The sequence below is a fragment of the Triticum urartu genome, chromosome 1 (assembly GCF_003073215.2).
Source record: "Triticum urartu cultivar G1812 chromosome 1, Tu2.1, whole genome shotgun sequence".
NCBI classification, from domain to species: domain Eukaryota; kingdom Viridiplantae; phylum Streptophyta; class Magnoliopsida; order Poales; family Poaceae; genus Triticum; species Triticum urartu.
In genome coordinates, this window is record NC_053022.1 from 218,031,740 (window position 1) to 218,048,492 (window position 16,753).

The following is a 16,753-nucleotide window of genomic DNA, read 5'->3' on the forward strand; positions in this document are numbered from 1 at the left end:
TCTTGGAAAGCATAAAGGCCTACTTGAACAAGTGTTTTTCAATGAAGGACCCTGGAGAAGCTGCTTATATATTAGGCATCAAGATCTATAGAGATAGATCGAGACGCCTCATTGGTCTTTCACAGAGTACGTACCTTGACAAGATATTGAAGAAGTTCAAAATGGATTAGTCAAAGAAGGGGTTCTTGCCTGTATTGCAAGGTACGAGATTGAGCACGGCTCAATGCCCGAGCATGGCAGAAGATAGAGAAAAGATGAGTGTCGTCCCCTATGCCTCGTCCATAGGGTCTATCATGTATGCTATGCTGTGTACCAGACCTGATGTAAACCTTGCCGTAAGTTTGGTAGGAAGGTACCAAAGTAATCCCGACATGGAACACTGGACAACGGTCAAGAATATCCTGAAGTACCTGAAAAGGACCAAGGACATGTTTCTCGTGTATGGAGGTGACGAAGAGCTCGTCGTAAAGGGTTACGTCGATGCTAGCTTCGACACAGATCTGGATGACTCTAAGTCACAAACCGGATACATGTATATTTTGAATGGTGGGGCAGTAAGCTGGTGCAGTTGCAAGCAAAGCGTTGTGGCGGGATCTACATGTGAAGCGGAGTACATGGCAGCCTCGGAGGCAGCACAAGAAGCAGTCTGGGTGAAGGAGTTCATTACCGACCTAGGAGTCATACCCAAGGCATCGGGCCCGATGACTCTCTTCTGTGACAACAAAGGAGCTATTGCCCTTGCCAAGGAGCCCAGGTTTCACAGGAAGACCAGGCATATCAAGCGTCGCTTCAACTCCATTCGTGAAAGTGTTCAAAATGGAGACATAGAGATTTGTAAAGTACATACAGACCTGAATGTGGCAGATCCGTTGACTAAACCTCTCCCTAGAGCAAAACATGATCAACACTAGAACTGCATGGGTGTTCGATTCATCACAATGTAACTAGACTATTGACTCTAGTGGAAGTGGGAGACTGTTGGAAATATGCCCTAGAGGCAATAATAAAATGGTTATTATTATATTTCTTTGTTCATGATAATTGTCTATTATTCATGCTATAATTGTGTTATCTGGAAATCGTAATACATGTGTGAATACATAGACCACAACACGTCCCTAGTGAGCCTCTAGTTGACTAGCTCGTTGATCAAAAGATAGTCATGGTTTCCTGACTATGGACATTGGATGTCATTGATAACGGGATCACATCATTAGGAGAATGATGTGATGGACAAGACCCAATCCTAAGCATAGCTCAAAGATCGTGTAGTTCGTTTGTTGTAGCTTTTCTGAATGTCAAGTATCATTTCCTTAGACTATGAGATTGTGCAACTCCCGGATACCGTAGGAGTGCCTTGGGTGTGCCAAACGTCACAACGTAACTGGGTGACTATAAAGGTACATTACAGGTATCTCCGAAAGTGTCTGTTGGGTTGGCACGAATCGAGACTTGGATTTGTCACTCCGTATGACGGAGAGGTATCTCTGGGCCCACTCGGTAATGCATCATCATAATGAGCTCAATGTGACCAAGTGGTTGATCACGGGATCATGCATTACGGCACAAGTAAAGTGACTTGCCGGTAACGAGATTGAACTAGGTATTGGGATACCGATGATCGAGTCTCGGGCAAGTAACGTACCGATTGACAAAGGGAATTGTATACAGATTGATTGAATCCTCGACATCGTGGTTCATCCGATGAGATCATCATGGAGCATGTAGTAGCCAACATGGGTATCCAGATCCCGTTGTTGGTTATTGACCGGAGAGGCGTCTCGGTCATGTCTGCATGTCTCCCGAACCCGTAGGGTCTACACACTTAAGGTTCGGTGACGCTAGGGTTGTAGAGATATTAGCATACGGTAACCCAAAAGTTGTTCGGAGTCCCGGATGAGATCCTAGACGTCACGAGGAGTTCCGGAATGGTCCGGAGGTGAAGATTTATATATAGGAAGTCAGGTTTCGGCCATCGGGAAAGTTTCGGGGGTAATCGGTATTGTACCGGGACCATCGGAAGGGTCCCGGGGGTCCACCGGGTGGGGCCACCTATCCCGGAGGGCCCCATGGGCTGAAGTGGGAGTGAAACCAGCCCCTAGTGGTCTGGTGCGCCCCCCCCTTGGGCCTCCTCCTGCGCCTAGGGTTGGAAACCCTAGGGGTGGGGGGCGCCACCCTTGCCTTGGGGGGCAAGGCACCCCCTTGGCCGCCGTCCCCTAGGAGATTTGATCTCCTAGGGCCGGCGCCCCCCTAGGCACCCTATATATAGTGGGGGGGAGGGAGGGCAGCCGCACCCAAGCCCCTGGCCTCTCCCTCTCCCTCCCGTGACACTCCTCCGTCTCCCTGCGGTTGGCGAAGCCCTACCGAGATCACCGTTGCTTCCACCACCACGCCGTCGTGCTGCTGGATCTTCATCAACCTCTCCTTCCCCCTTGCTGGATCAAGTTAGAGGAGACGTCTTCCCAACCGTACGTGTGTTGAATGCGGAGGTGCCGTCCGTTCGGCACTTGGTCATCGGTGATTTGGATCACGACGAGTATGACTCCATCAACTCCGTTCTCTTGAACGCTTCCGCGCGCGATCTACAAGGGTATGTAGATGCACTCCTCTCTCCCTCGTTGCTAGATGACTCCATAGATTGATCTTGGTGATGCGTAGAAAATTTTAAAATTCTGCTACGTTCCCCAACAGCTAGATGACTTCTTCTCTCTTTTTGGATCTCAATACAATGTTCTCCCCCTCTCTTGTGGAGATCTATTCGATGTAATCTTCTTTTTGCGGTGTGTTTGTTGAGACCGATGAATTGTGGGTTTATGATCGAGTCTATCTATGAATAATATTTGAATCTTCTCTGAATTCTTTTATGTATGATTGGTTATCTTTGCAAGTCTCGTCGACTTATCAGTCTGGTTTGGCCTACTAGATTGGTTGTTCGTGCCATGGGAAAAGTGCTTAGCTTTGGGTTCGATCTTGCGGTGTCCTTTCCAAGTGACAGAAGGGGCAGCAAGGCACATATTGTATCGTTGCCATCGAGGATAACAAGATGGGGTTTTTATCATATTGCATGAAACTATCCCTCTACATCATGTCATCTTGCTTAAGGCGTTACTCCATTTTTAACTTAATACTCTAGATGCATGCTGGATAGCGGTCGATGAGTGGAGTAATAGTAGTAGATGCAGAATCGTTTCGGTCTAATTGTCTCGGACGTGATGCCTATATACATGGTCATACCTAGATATTCTCATAACTATGCTCAATTCTGCCAATTGCTCAACAGTAATTTGTTCACCCACCGTACAATACTTATGCTCTTGAGAGAAGCCACTAGTGAAACCTATGGCCCCGGGTCTCTTTATCATCATATCAATCTCCATCACTTTATTATTGCTTTGCTTTTACTTTTTACTTTGCATCTCTATACCAAAAATATCAAAAATATTATTTATCATCTCTATCAGATCTCACTTTCGTAAGTGACCGTGAAGGGATTGACAACCCCTAAGCGTGTTGGTTGCGTTGAGCTATTGTTTTTGTGTAGGTACGAGGGACTCGAGCGTAGCCTCCTACTGGATTGATACCTTGGTTCTCAAAAACTGAGGGAAATACTTACGCTACTTTGCTACATCATCCTCTCCTCTTCGGGGAAATCCAACGCAATGCTCAAGTGGTAGCAGGGTCTTCGATTGACGCTGCTTGCAAGGCGCACTGGAGGGAGCACACCGTATCTCTTTCTTCGTAGGGGACTGTGATGATCCCGCTGCTTCCTGGCATTTTGAGGACGTTGTAGCCGTGGTGCGTCACTGCCATGAGCTTGGCCAGGGCCGGATACCCGAGGATGGCATTGTATGTCAGACGAATGTGGGCAGCGTCGAAGTCGATGAGCTCGATGCGGTAGTTGTTGCGTTCTCCAAAGGTGACTGGGAGGCGGACCTGACCTATCGGCGCGGTGGAGCCGTCGGTCACTCCTGAGGAAGGCTTGGTAGGCTAAAGCTGATCATATGGCACTTGAAGGTTGTCGAACGTCTCGACGGACAGGACGTTGAGCCCTGCACCGCCGTCGATGAGGGTCTTGGTGACTTGCACGTTGCTGATGATGGGTGAATAAAGCATTGGGAGAGCGCGAGCGGTGGCCGCGCACTTGAGCGGATCCGTTGAGCTGAAGGTAATGGTGCACTTGGACCACCTGAGCGGGCGTGTAGCTTCGAGCTTGGGGAGGACTGCGTTCACCCCACGAGCAAACTGCTTGAAGATACGCTGTGAGGCTGGGGCTCGAGCTCCGCCCAAGATGCATGCGATAACATGCGGCTCCTGGAAGCCCCCAGCCCCCTCGTCTTGGTGGTGGTCGTCGTTCCTTCTTGGTGGCGGTAGTGGAGGAAGCCCAGCATTGCCCTGAGGACGGTTCTCGTGAGGCTGATCCCTCCAGGCACCTTCGCGAGGCTGATCCTGCCAGCGGTCCTCACGAGGCCGGTCGCGCCACTCCTGGCGGGGGCCCCGGTCGTCCCAGCGACCTCCGCCGCGTCCTCCTCCTCGGCCGTACCCTCGGTCGTTGCGCTCGGGGCGTCGATCGAAGCGTCCGTCGCGCACGGCTCTGAGCTCTTGGCAATCGTTGGTGTTGTGGTTGTGTACGTTGTGGAAGGCGCAGAACGGTCGGCTGCCCTTGGATGACTCAGGCTGGTCCCTGCCACACTTCGTGTCCGGCTTTGCCGCGAGCACGACGACTCCCTTGCGCTTCATGTCCTTGGCCTTGGCTTTCTTCTCCTTTGGGTCGGCAGCTGGGAGCTCGAGGAGGGAAAGGCGTCCTTCCTCAGCCCTTGCGCACTTGGTCGCCAGGTTGAACAGCTCCAAGGATGTGCACAACTCCTCATGGATGGCAAGCTCCTCCTTCATCTTGATGTCGCAGATGCCATCGGAGAACGCATAAATGATTGCCTCGTTCGTCACCTTGGGGATCTTGAGACGAACGTTGTTGAAGCGCTGGATGTACTTCCGAAGGGTCTCCCCTGGTTGTTGCTTGACGCGGCGCAGGACACCCACGGCCGGGGGGCGGTCGCGAGTGCCCTGGAAGTTGGCGACGAAACGGTCGCGCATCTCGTCCTAGGAAGAGATGGAGCCACGAGGCAGGTTCAGGAGTCAGGAGCGGGCGCCATCCTTGAGAGCCATGGGGAACCAGTTCGCCATGACTTTCTCGTCGCCGCTGGCCGCCTCGATGCTCAGCTCGTAGAGCTGCAAGAACTCTGCGGGGTTGGGGGTGCTGTCGTAGCGCGGAGGCAGGTCTGACTTGAACTTGCCTGGCCAGGCGACGCTACGCAGCTCGGGGGTGAAGGCGCGGCAGCCGGCTGTGGTCACCGGGGCTCACCTTGGAGGTGGGGCCTGGTCGTGGTGCCCCTGCGCCTCCGCAGCATGCGGCGCATGGCCCTGTCGCAGCAAGCGATCCTGGCGTAGCGGAGCTGGGAGTGGTGGAGCACTTCCTTGAGGACGGGGAATCTCTTGACAGCTTCTTTCCTCGTGCGCTGACACATGGCGCGGTGGGTCGCGCCGCTAGACCGCGCGTCTTGGAGCGATGACGCCACCCTGGCGCGGGGGAGGCTGAGGTGCTCCCTGAGCCGCACGTCTCGGCGCAAGGGCGCCGTCTTGTTGTGGAGGAGGGGGGCGCCCCGTGAGCCACGCCGCCCGCAACTGGCGGAGGGCGAGGCAGCGAGAGGGATGATGCAGGAGAGCCTCCCGCGACGCTGACGAGCTCGACGATGCGGTCCAGCCAGTCCTCATAGAGGTCGTCGACCGGACGGTAATGCAGAATCTCGCGTGCCATGAGCAGCGCGGCCTACGCGTCCGTGGGGGTGCCGCGAGCGTGAGATGACGAGCCGATCGGAGTCAACGATGGGGTGGCGGTGTGGCCGTCCTGACGCATGGATGGATGCAGTGAAGAGGCTTGCTGCTCATTTGCCGCCGAACCGGTAACGGCGTTGGCGGCGGATGACGGAGAACGATGGGGAGGCCCGCCGACGGGAGCCTTCTGAGCAACATGGGCGGCGAGGGCAGCCCGACGCTCAGCGCGAGCTCGGCGAGCGTCGGCCACGAGCTTAGTGGAGTGACGAAGCGTGGGTCGACGAAGAAGAAGGCTTCGGCGCACCCCTACCTGACGCGCCAAATGTCGGATTTCGGATTCCGGCAAAAGCCTTAAGGTTCGAACACTGGGGTGCCCGCGAAGATCTCTTACTCACCGATCACGCCTTCAAGCACTTCGCGATCTCAAAGGCTAGCTCGAAGAACTCACAACACAAGAGACACAAGATTTATACTGGTTCGGGCCACCGTTGCGGTGTAATACCCTACTCCAGTGTGGTGTGGTGGATTGTCTCTTGGGCTGATGATGAACAGTACAAGAGGAAGAACAGCCTTCTCAGGTGAGGTGTTCTTGTGCTAGGTGAGTGTGTGAATGGATTGGATCTAGGTCTCCAACCGCTGCCCCTCTATGATGGTGGCTAATACTATTTATAGTGGCACTGGTCCTCTCCTCAAATATTGAGCGGGAAGGGAGCCAATAACGGCTAATTTGAAAGGGGACATCTAGTACTAGTTATCCTGACAAAAGCAGTCTTCGCCTGACAAAGGCTCTGGAGGTGACGCCGTCTTGGGTTGCACGATGACCTCCGCCCTGCCGTCCTGCTGGTCTTAGTCTCGTTGCACCGATATGAAAACCTTTGTTTGACGCCTCGGTACTCTTCGTCTGCGCGTGCTTCCTTAGCATCAAAGAAGAAACAAGGACACTGTGAGCGTTGGCGTCCGCCTGGCCTCGATCGTCATGGCTCACGTCATTGGAACCTCGTGAGGTTTACCTGGCCTTGATCTCTCCGCCCCTCGCGAGCTAGCCTGGTGAGGCTGCTCCCGAGGAGGTCTTGTGTCGTCCGCCTCGCGAGGCATGGCCCCTCGCGAGAGTCTTGAATGCTTGTTGGTGAAGATGGGCCGTACGGGCCCGCTGGCAAAGCCACGCCATGGCCGCAGGTAGGTAAGTTTGAAGAGCCCCGTTCTCAGAACACCAACATAGGATGTGCGTATGTATGTTTATAGGGGAGATTGTATGCACATATATATGAGCGTTTGCGGATGTACTGTGTTCAAAAAAATACAGTATAAGAAAGGGCAACAAAGTTTGAACAACAGATCAAGTAAATCCGCAAAAACGCATGAACACAGTAAGCAACACGTAAATGGGCCGGCCCACTTGTGCATGACCCAGTTTTGGAACTTTCTGAATGGCTCCTAACCAGTTTTGGAAACCTTCTAGATGGTTTCGAACTGTTTTGTTTTCTTGTTTTCCGGTTTTCCAATGTGCCAAACCTCCTAAACTGTCTCTTCTAAGTTTGTGTTCTTTCTCTAAGTGGTAGCATCAGTGCCAGCATTCATGACCTGATTTGGCACATTGTATATGTAAAATATAATATGGGTAGTTTTAGAACTTTCGAGAATGGTTGATAGATTGTGTGGAATTGTGCCGTAAGGATGTGGTGGAGAGGATTCAGGCTTTACGAATTAAACTTGCATTAGGTTGGCAGTAAAGAGGCAAAGGTTGTGCCTACTTTTTATACTACATGTACTTCTGAGATCTCCGTTGCATTTGGTTTATTAAATTCAGTACCGAGCTACCCACCGACTCATGCATAAATCTATGCATCTCAATTTACTGCTTTGGCCGCAACCGCCTTTATATGATTAAATGAATGTCTTCACTCGAGCAAGTCAAGCTGTAAAATATGGACTAAAAGCTAACGTGCGCTTTGCTATCCCCTTTTTGCTTCTCGTGTTAAACAATTGCTTTCTCATTATCATGTGTTGTTGGCGAATTAATCAACATCACCATAATATGTGGGATGTTTGTCTCCTACAGAAAAGGAGTGTCATGGCTCTTGGCATTCTTATATTCAGCATAAAAAGGTATTCATAGCTTTTCAGAGATATGCGAACATACTTTCTCAGTACGCTCAAATGCTCAATTACCTACTAGATTGAATTTTTGAACATTTTAATCGACATGTGAGATTTTTTTAATATAAAGTAAGGGCAAAATTATTTTACTTTGTTTAAGTATGTGTCTCCTAACTTGAATGAATGCTAACTTTTTATGTTAAGGCTATAACGTGTGTTGCACGTACACACTTACTAGTATGAGAAACACACAAAGTTTCTATTGATGTGCAAAAGAAAAAGACCAAGTACATATTTGACTAAAGGCCCCTATTTCATATTTCCTCTCTGACACTCTCTTTGGCACATTTCCACAGAAAACCACGAAACAGAATGAGCAAGCAGGTAAATGGGTTGGCCCACTTGTAGATTCCTACGCGTGGTAGAAGACCCAGTCATGGAACCTTCTAGATGGTTCCTGGCCGGTTTTGGGAACCTTCTAGACAGTTTTGAACCTTTTTTTTACTAGTTTTCGGTTTACCTTCTATTTTTTTGTTTTTTATTTCTTTGTTTTTTCTACAATTTTTCCCTTTAAAAAAATATGAATTAAGAATATTTAGCATTTCCTAAAAAATTATGAATTTTTTCAAAAAGTATTCAGTTTTAATATGTTGTTTGCATTATTACAAAAATCAGATTATATTATTTTTTCAAATGTCGTTGAAATTTGTTCACATTCTCAAACATTGTTGGTTTCTTTCCAAAACAATCTTCGAAACTTCAGAAAAAGTTCCCATTTTCAAAAAGTTAATGTTATGTTTTCTGAAGCGAAATGCTCACAATTTGTGCAAATTGTTTAGATTTTCCAAAAAAGCTAAGAATATATTCGTGTTTTCCAAAACAAAACTTCATAATATTTTATTATTTTCATATTTCTGAGAAAAAGCAAAAAAAACATAGACCCTACAGCAGCCGCTACTTTCCGAATGGGTCAGCCTATGCAGGGCGTGCCCTGTGCGTCGGGCACCTAGTGGGAGCCCCTATTTTCTCGCTAGGCGCCGGGCACCTAGAGCCTCTATTTCTCACTGGGCGCCCCTATTTCTCGCGTTACGTGAGAGGAGGGGGAAATCTCGCCTAGACCGCTACACATCGGGCCGGCCCACTGTAGCGAGAATTTTCAGAAAAACATAGTTAAAAAAAAGTGGTGCTACTAGAAGGATCGATCCTAGGATCGACTAGTTTCCTCCCGGCGCTGCTAGCCACTGCCACATACTCTACTAAACTTGTTGTACACTATGGAGAGCACGGCCTACTAGAAGGAGAAATGAGCTGGGTTTTACCATGCTTACTTTCTTTTCCTGTTTTAACTTTTTTTTTCATCTGTTCCTTCATTTTTACTCGTCTATGCGACATACTGAACTTCTTGTACATTATGGAGAGCACGGCCTACTAGAAGGAGAAATGAGCTGGGTTTTACCATGCTTACTTCCTGTTTAAACTTTTTTTCCTTCATTTTTACTCATCTAATTCAAAATGATTTTTCTGTGTTTTTCTTTTTACTCGGTTTTCACATGCTTTCCCCCTGAATAATTTTGGTTAAGAAACATAGAAAAAATGTTAATAAACATTTAAAAATGCCGAACAAGTATTGGAAAAATGTTGAATGAGTATTTGAAAAACGTTGAAATGAGTATTTGAAATTTTTTGAACAATTATTTGGAAAATGTTGAACAAGTACATGAAAAATGTTGAGTAGGTATTAAAAAATGTTAAAACGACTATATGAAAAATATTGACCAAGTATTTGAAAATGTTGAACAAGAATTTAGAAAATGTTGAATACATATTAAAAATGTTGAACGATTTTGAAAAATGTTGAAAAATTATTAAAAAAATGTTGGATGGTTATTTAGAAAATGTTAAACGAGTATTTGGAAAATGTTGAATAAGTATTAAAAATATTGAACAAGTACTTAAAAAATGCTGAATAACTATTAATATGTTGAACAAGTATCTAAAAATATTGAATAAGCGTTAAAACAATGTTGAACATGTATACAAAAAATGCTTTTGACATGTACAAAAATGTAGAGTGAAACAAAAATAAACATTAGAAAATACAAAAGAAAAGAAAGAATGCAGAAGAAACAAAGAAAATCCAGAAAAATGAAAACCAAACAAAAAATGAAGAAGAACAAAGAAAAGAATGAAAAAATCGGAGAAGAAACAAATACAAAAAACAATAAAAACAAATGGAGGAGAAAAAAAATAAAAAGAACAAAAAAAATCAAAAAAAGGAATAAAAACTGAATAACGTAGAAGACAATGGAGAACGAAAAGAAAAATTGGGCATGCCCAGCTATTTTATACGTAAAGTACGTCGCGCCCATCCAGTTTAACACGAGTGTGAGTGTAGCCTAGTGGTTACGAGCCCTGCACTACACCATGGAGACCTGCGCGCGGGCGCGGTGGCTAGTCGCGTTTGGTTTGTTCGCGACAGATCGATCCCTCGCACGTTCACCCTTTTCCTTCATTTTCTCTTCAGTTGTTCGCGAGAATGGGCGGTCCAGTAATAAAACCTCCGACGCGAGACTTCCCAGGACTCTCGCTTAATGCGAGAAATAGTTCCGGTGGTGAACCCCAAAGCGCGTCATCTAGGCGCCCGAACGCACAAGGGGCTTTCGTAGTGGGTCGGCCAATTTGCAGTAGTGGCTCAGCTAATATACCAAGCTGACTACTTTAACTCACTAAAAAAAGGACGCTAATAACTGTCACACATGTGGCATCTAATGGGGTTGTGCCATACGCCCTGTGTGGCACGGAGAGAACCCCGCCCGCACAAAGGCGTCCGGGCGCAGGCAGCCACATCCCGCACGTCCGGTGTGTGGTACAATCACCCACACGTCAGGGCGATCGACCGCACTGCCCGCATGACCTAACACGCCCCCTCGTCCCGGCCTGCTTTCTAACCCCAGTCCGGCCTGCCACCGTCGTCTCCTACCTCTCGACCCCCTACCTCCATCGTCTTCCTTCTTTATTTGCCATGGCAACCAGAGCAGATCCCTAGCGCATCCCCACCGCTACCCACCCCCAACCCTGCCCTCTCGAGACGACGACCTAACAGGTGGATCTCCGATCTCCTTCTGTTTCTCGTCCTTCTTCTGTCCAGAAAATTGAAATTGCAAATTACCCACGAAGATGGCGACTAGATCCACACTGTCATGGCAAAAACACCACGGATTTGTGTGTATTCACATTTGCCCACCAACATATGCCAGATCTTCCATATTCTATCCTAGAGTTGAGCTAAGCTTCTGGCTTGGCTTGGTGGGAGTAGTTGCTACAGAAGGATGCGTAGGAATCACTAAAAAAGGGGGAAGAAAAGGAGGAATTTGGCATAGGGAGGGAGGAAAAATAATTGCCACTTGTATCTGATGTTAGTTGCCATCTATCTTTGCCGTCAGCTGCCACAGTATTATGTTGTTACTTTCCATCGTATTATGTCGGCTGTTGCCATTGGTTCAAAATGATAGTTGGCATCCAGATTTTAGAAAAGAGAACGAATGTGCATGTCCTACTTGCCATGATGTGTTGGTTGTCTACGCAAGAAATGTGATAATATGCCCTGTTATCTTGTATGTGCAAACAACAAGAATGCATTTTGCGGATATTGATGCGTTCTTGTTCATGTAGTGACTGAAAACACAGTGGGAGAAAAAAAGCGAAAAAATGAATCATGAAGACGACACTGATCCTTGGTTTTCTCAAAGGTCGGAAACACCCCCTTGGTATGTAGCAGAGTACAATCAACTCATTTCGGCAGGGGCGTTGCTGCCACTACTAGAGCAGTACGCGAGCATCAGTACGATGCATGATAAAAAAAGGGACAGCTGCCATGTTTGTGATGAGGAAAATGACATTCTACTTATGTCCTACAATGTCATTTTTCGCAGGTTCTTATGACCCAACCACACACACGGGGATACCATGGCAAGTTCAGGCACAGGGCGCTAACGCTGATAGATGTGCGGGCAACCAACTTCAAGTATCCAATGTGGCAAATCAAGGTAACGAATACGAAAAAGAAACATATTGGTGTGGCCAGGAAATTAAACTTGCAAGGATGGCAAAGACTTACAAGTTATATGGAAAAATGCAGGACCTTCATGCAGCACGTGGTAACAGGCGGCAACCATGTACCTACCATCAACGTCGTACACAGGTGAGTCGTATGAAGTGATTTTATGAACAACGAATCCAGAGAAGGAACATACGTGACATTGGTGTTTACGTGGTGACTTGACAAAACACAGTTGCCGTGTCTGGACTGCTGCAGTTGCCGTGTCTGGACATCAGCAGTTGCCATGTATGGACAACTGCAGTTGCCATGTCTGGACAACTGCAGTTGTCATGGCAAGTTAATTGATGTTGCCATGTGTAATAAAATGTGATTGCAATGTCTAAACAACCGTGGATGACAAGTGTGAACAAATCTGCGTGCCATGGTTGAACAACTACATGTGCCATGTTGTGCAAACTACAGTTGCCATGCATTGACCAACTACTAAAAATGATCATAGGTTGTTATGGTGGAATGACATCGGCAAACGTATCATGGCAAGCTACACAGTTGCAGGCCAACACTATTACAGATGGAGCACATCAAATTGGAATGACAGACCAGATACGATTAGCACATGCGGCACAACAAGGTAAAAGAATATGTGAACCAACAAAACAGTAGTGCATTTGCTTTTGTGGAAAAGCATGGAGGAAAGTGGATTTGCCACGGTGGTGGCGGAAAAGCAACAGAAATGGTACCAAGTGGAAGCGTGCAAAAATAGTCATCTACCGTCTTTTGGATTTGTTAATTGTTGTATGCCTGTGTGCAACATTCGGGATTGACTCCATTTGCCTAGTGAGCTCGTACCTAGAATCCAAGTTTTGATGCTAAACATGTTGGTTGCCATGCCTTGGCAACAATAACTGCCATGTTTGTTAGACTGTAACTGTCATGACCGAAAAACTGCACTTGCCATGCATGGCCACATGCAGATGCCATGACTTGCTGTATGAATAATGTCATGCCAAATCAGATGCAGTTGCTATATTACGTTGCGATAAACCTGCCATTGAAACAATGCTTACACATGCACCTGTTTTTTCAGGACCTTCAAGTACAATCAATAGCGCCGCGGGGACATCTACTGCGGGAACCTCTGAGCACACGAAGACGCGTTCCACCAGCCAGCCAACAATCCTGCCACAACCAATGCCGAATCAGTGTTGGAAATGACAATTGTTCCAGCAATGGTGACAAGCACACCTTTGTAGACCAGCACAAGCAACACTCAAGCAGATGAAACAACCACCGATACTGAAGTGAATGATGAAACTGATGACGAAGCACAAGGGGATGAAGAAGATGGGCAATCAGAAATCATATGTTGGGCAGAGATTTGGTTCGTTTGAAGATGCCAAGGAATTCTACCAGAGATATGCAATGTTTCATGGGTTTGCGGTGAACACCGTATGTTGGGCAGAGATTTGGTTCGTTTGAAGATGCCAAGGAATTCTACTAGAGATATGCAATGTTCCATGGGTTTGCGGTGAACACCGAATACCATAGGAAAATAAAAAAACTAATGAGTACAGCGGAGGTGAGATAAGGTGCTACAAGGCACGAAGGAACAAGAAGGGTAAAGGTGCTGCGCCTGTCGTGCCAGAACGAAAGAGATGCATCATTGTCAAGACGGAATGCCGTGTCTGGTGTAAGCTAAACACAGATGGAGCATGGTGGGTGGTCACCAAATATTTCGACAAACACAACCATGAACTCATAAAGAAGTTTGATCTCATAAAATTTCTGAGCGCCCACAAAGGATTCACCCCCCCTCGAGAAGAAATTCATAAAGCTGCTACATGATTGTAACGTCGGTCCATCAAGAATGGTCCAGATACTGTCCTTGATCCACAGCGGAGATGGTAGACTGAGTAGCATGCCCTACATACCGGCAGACGTCAAAAACCTAAAGGCAAAGTACTATAGAGAGAGCAGGTTGGCTGACATAGAAGACACGATAGACTACTTCGAAGAGAAAGCAAAAGCGGATGCTGATTTCTTCTACAGGATAAGATTGGACGATGAGGACAGTGTCAGAAACATGTATTGGGTGGATGGTGCTGCAAGAAGAGCCTACAAACATTTCCGTGATTGCATTTCGTTAGACGCGACATATCTCACAAATATGTACAAGATGCCCTGCGCTCCATTCATAGGAATAAATAACCACAATCAGTCATTGCAGTTCGGTTGCGGACTTGGTCGGAACGAAGATACGAATGGTTACACTTGGTTGTTCAAAACCTTCTTGGAGTGCATGGGTGGACTTGCTCCGATGAACATAATAACAGACCAGGATTTTAGCATGCGTGTAGGCATAGAGGAGGTCTTTCCGTTGGCAGAGCACAGGCACTGCAGGTGGCATATTATTAAGAAGGCTGAGGAGACACTAGGACCATTCTTTGCTGACCGTCCAGAGCCGCACAAGACATTCGAGTTGCGTGGACCACAGCTTGACGGTGGAGGAGTTTGAACGGAGCTCGACGGCTATGATTGAAACATATCAAGTCCAAGACAATGAGACACTTGCTAGCCTGTGGGAGAAGCGAATGTATTGGGTGCCGGCCTACTTCATGCAGTGCTTCTTCCCATTTCTGCAGACTACGCAACACAGCGAGGGGTTCAATGCTGTTTTGAAGCGGTACGTGAGCCCTGGCAACTCATTGCTGCAGTTTGCCAAGCAATACATCGCTTTGCAACAGAAAATACTGGGATCTGAGCTACAGCAAGAAGCAAACACCGCGCTCAAGCAGCCTAAATTGCTAACATATTTACCGATGGAAAGGCAGATGAGCAAGATATATACCAACAAGATTTTTAACAAGTAAGTGAATAATCTTACCGTTCTAATTTGCACAAGCATGAAGTTAGTAGGTGACATGTAGAATGCAATGCAGTTGCCAACTTTTTTTGACTTATTAATCTTTAAAAAAAGCCAATGAATACATTGTAAACATGAACTATAGTTGCCGTCTGAAATGATGTATAGTTGACATGTGTCCTAAAACTGCATTTGCCATGTTAAATGAACTACATTTGCCGTGTTAAATGAACTGCATTTGCCATGTTAAATGTTATGCAGTTGCCATGTGAAATATCATGCAGTTGCCATGTGGAAACAAACAACACAAGAACATATGTGGGAAAAAAATCAGATTTCCATGCCATCATTGATGTTAGATACGTTTGATATGTTACGACCTACATCAACATAAGGTGCTACAAAAACATCATATAAGAGTTTATCAAAAACACAAAAACATGCAGATTCCAGGAGGAAATAAAGCGTGCCAGCATGTACACGGCTTACCAGATGGACGAACATACGTTCAAGGTGTGTTCTCTCTTGGGCATGTCGGATTCAGAACCTGAAGACCCGGACAAGGGAAGGAACTTCTTCGTGAAGGCCTTGATAAACGAAGGCGAATGCTATGCCAATGCTACAAATTCAAACGGGACGGGATTGTGTGCTATCACGTACTAAAAGTAATGGACATGGTCGCGGTAACGCGATTGCCCCGCCATTTCATACGACAACGATGGACTTGGGACGCTGACAATGCGTTGGGGCCACTAACATCAAATGCAGTTTTGGCTATGCATGATGAGAGACCAAAGGCAACCATGGAAGCTGTGAGGCACGTAGTGTTGACCAATAACTATGCTGAACTAATAGATGAAACATGCAAGAGTGATGAGACAGCGAGGGTGGCAGAAAAACATAGGAAGGCCCTAAAAAGAGAGCTTGATGAGATCAAAAAGAGGAAGGCTGAAGAAGCCTTACACAGGTTCCCCCGCACCTCAAGTGTGCCTTCGTCCACAGGTCCATCATCTAAAAACTCGGAGGTAGGGTCTGGAACAGCAAGCACGCAAACCCAGGTCAGGAACCCACCCCGTTCCATCACAAAAGGACGTCCCAAAGAGGTCAGATACAAATCGGGGTTGGAGATTCAAGCAAAACACAAGAAAACAAAGAAAGGGACGGGCAATCCGTGAGCAACTCTGGAGGATAGTTACTTGGGTGTTGGTGACATTTTTGTAAGGTAGATGGTCTAGATTTAAAAAAAAATTGGGAGAATGGCTGTTGATCGGCATCAGAACTTGACAGAAAATGACATGAATCAGTGACTACAATTGCCCCGTGGGTGGTACTAAATCTACCATGTTATTTATACAGAATCTGCCATGTTATTTCTACTGTATCTGCCATGTTATTTCTACTGAATCTGCCATCACGTAGATTTCTGTTTCAGTCAACGCATTTTATTCCACACATATTGTATTGTACGCATACTATGAAAAAACTTGTTCAAATGATCGCGTGCAAAAAACACAAGGTAACGACTGCTTATGAACTACCATGCTAACCAGTACGGTTAGTAATGCAAAAAAACCCCAAAGCCAAAAAACAGAACGATTACTTTCACTAACCGTGTCTGATGAACTATATTTGCCATGTTTTCAGGCATCATAGATGTCGTGGTTTTGTCACGGCAGATGTCCTCGTGAAAGGACTTAGTCGTGGAGCCATTGCAACGGGTTAGCTTGAAGGGGTTAAAGCGGACACAGGGACGCAAGAGAGTTTATACTAGTTCGGTCCCTTCAATGAAGGTAAAAGCCTACGTCTAGTTGTGATGGAATTGATGGGGTTTCGATGATTAGGGAGCAAACAAGCTTCGCCTAAGTCTCGAGTTGTTGTCTGTTCTCCTTGAACCGCCGCCGGGT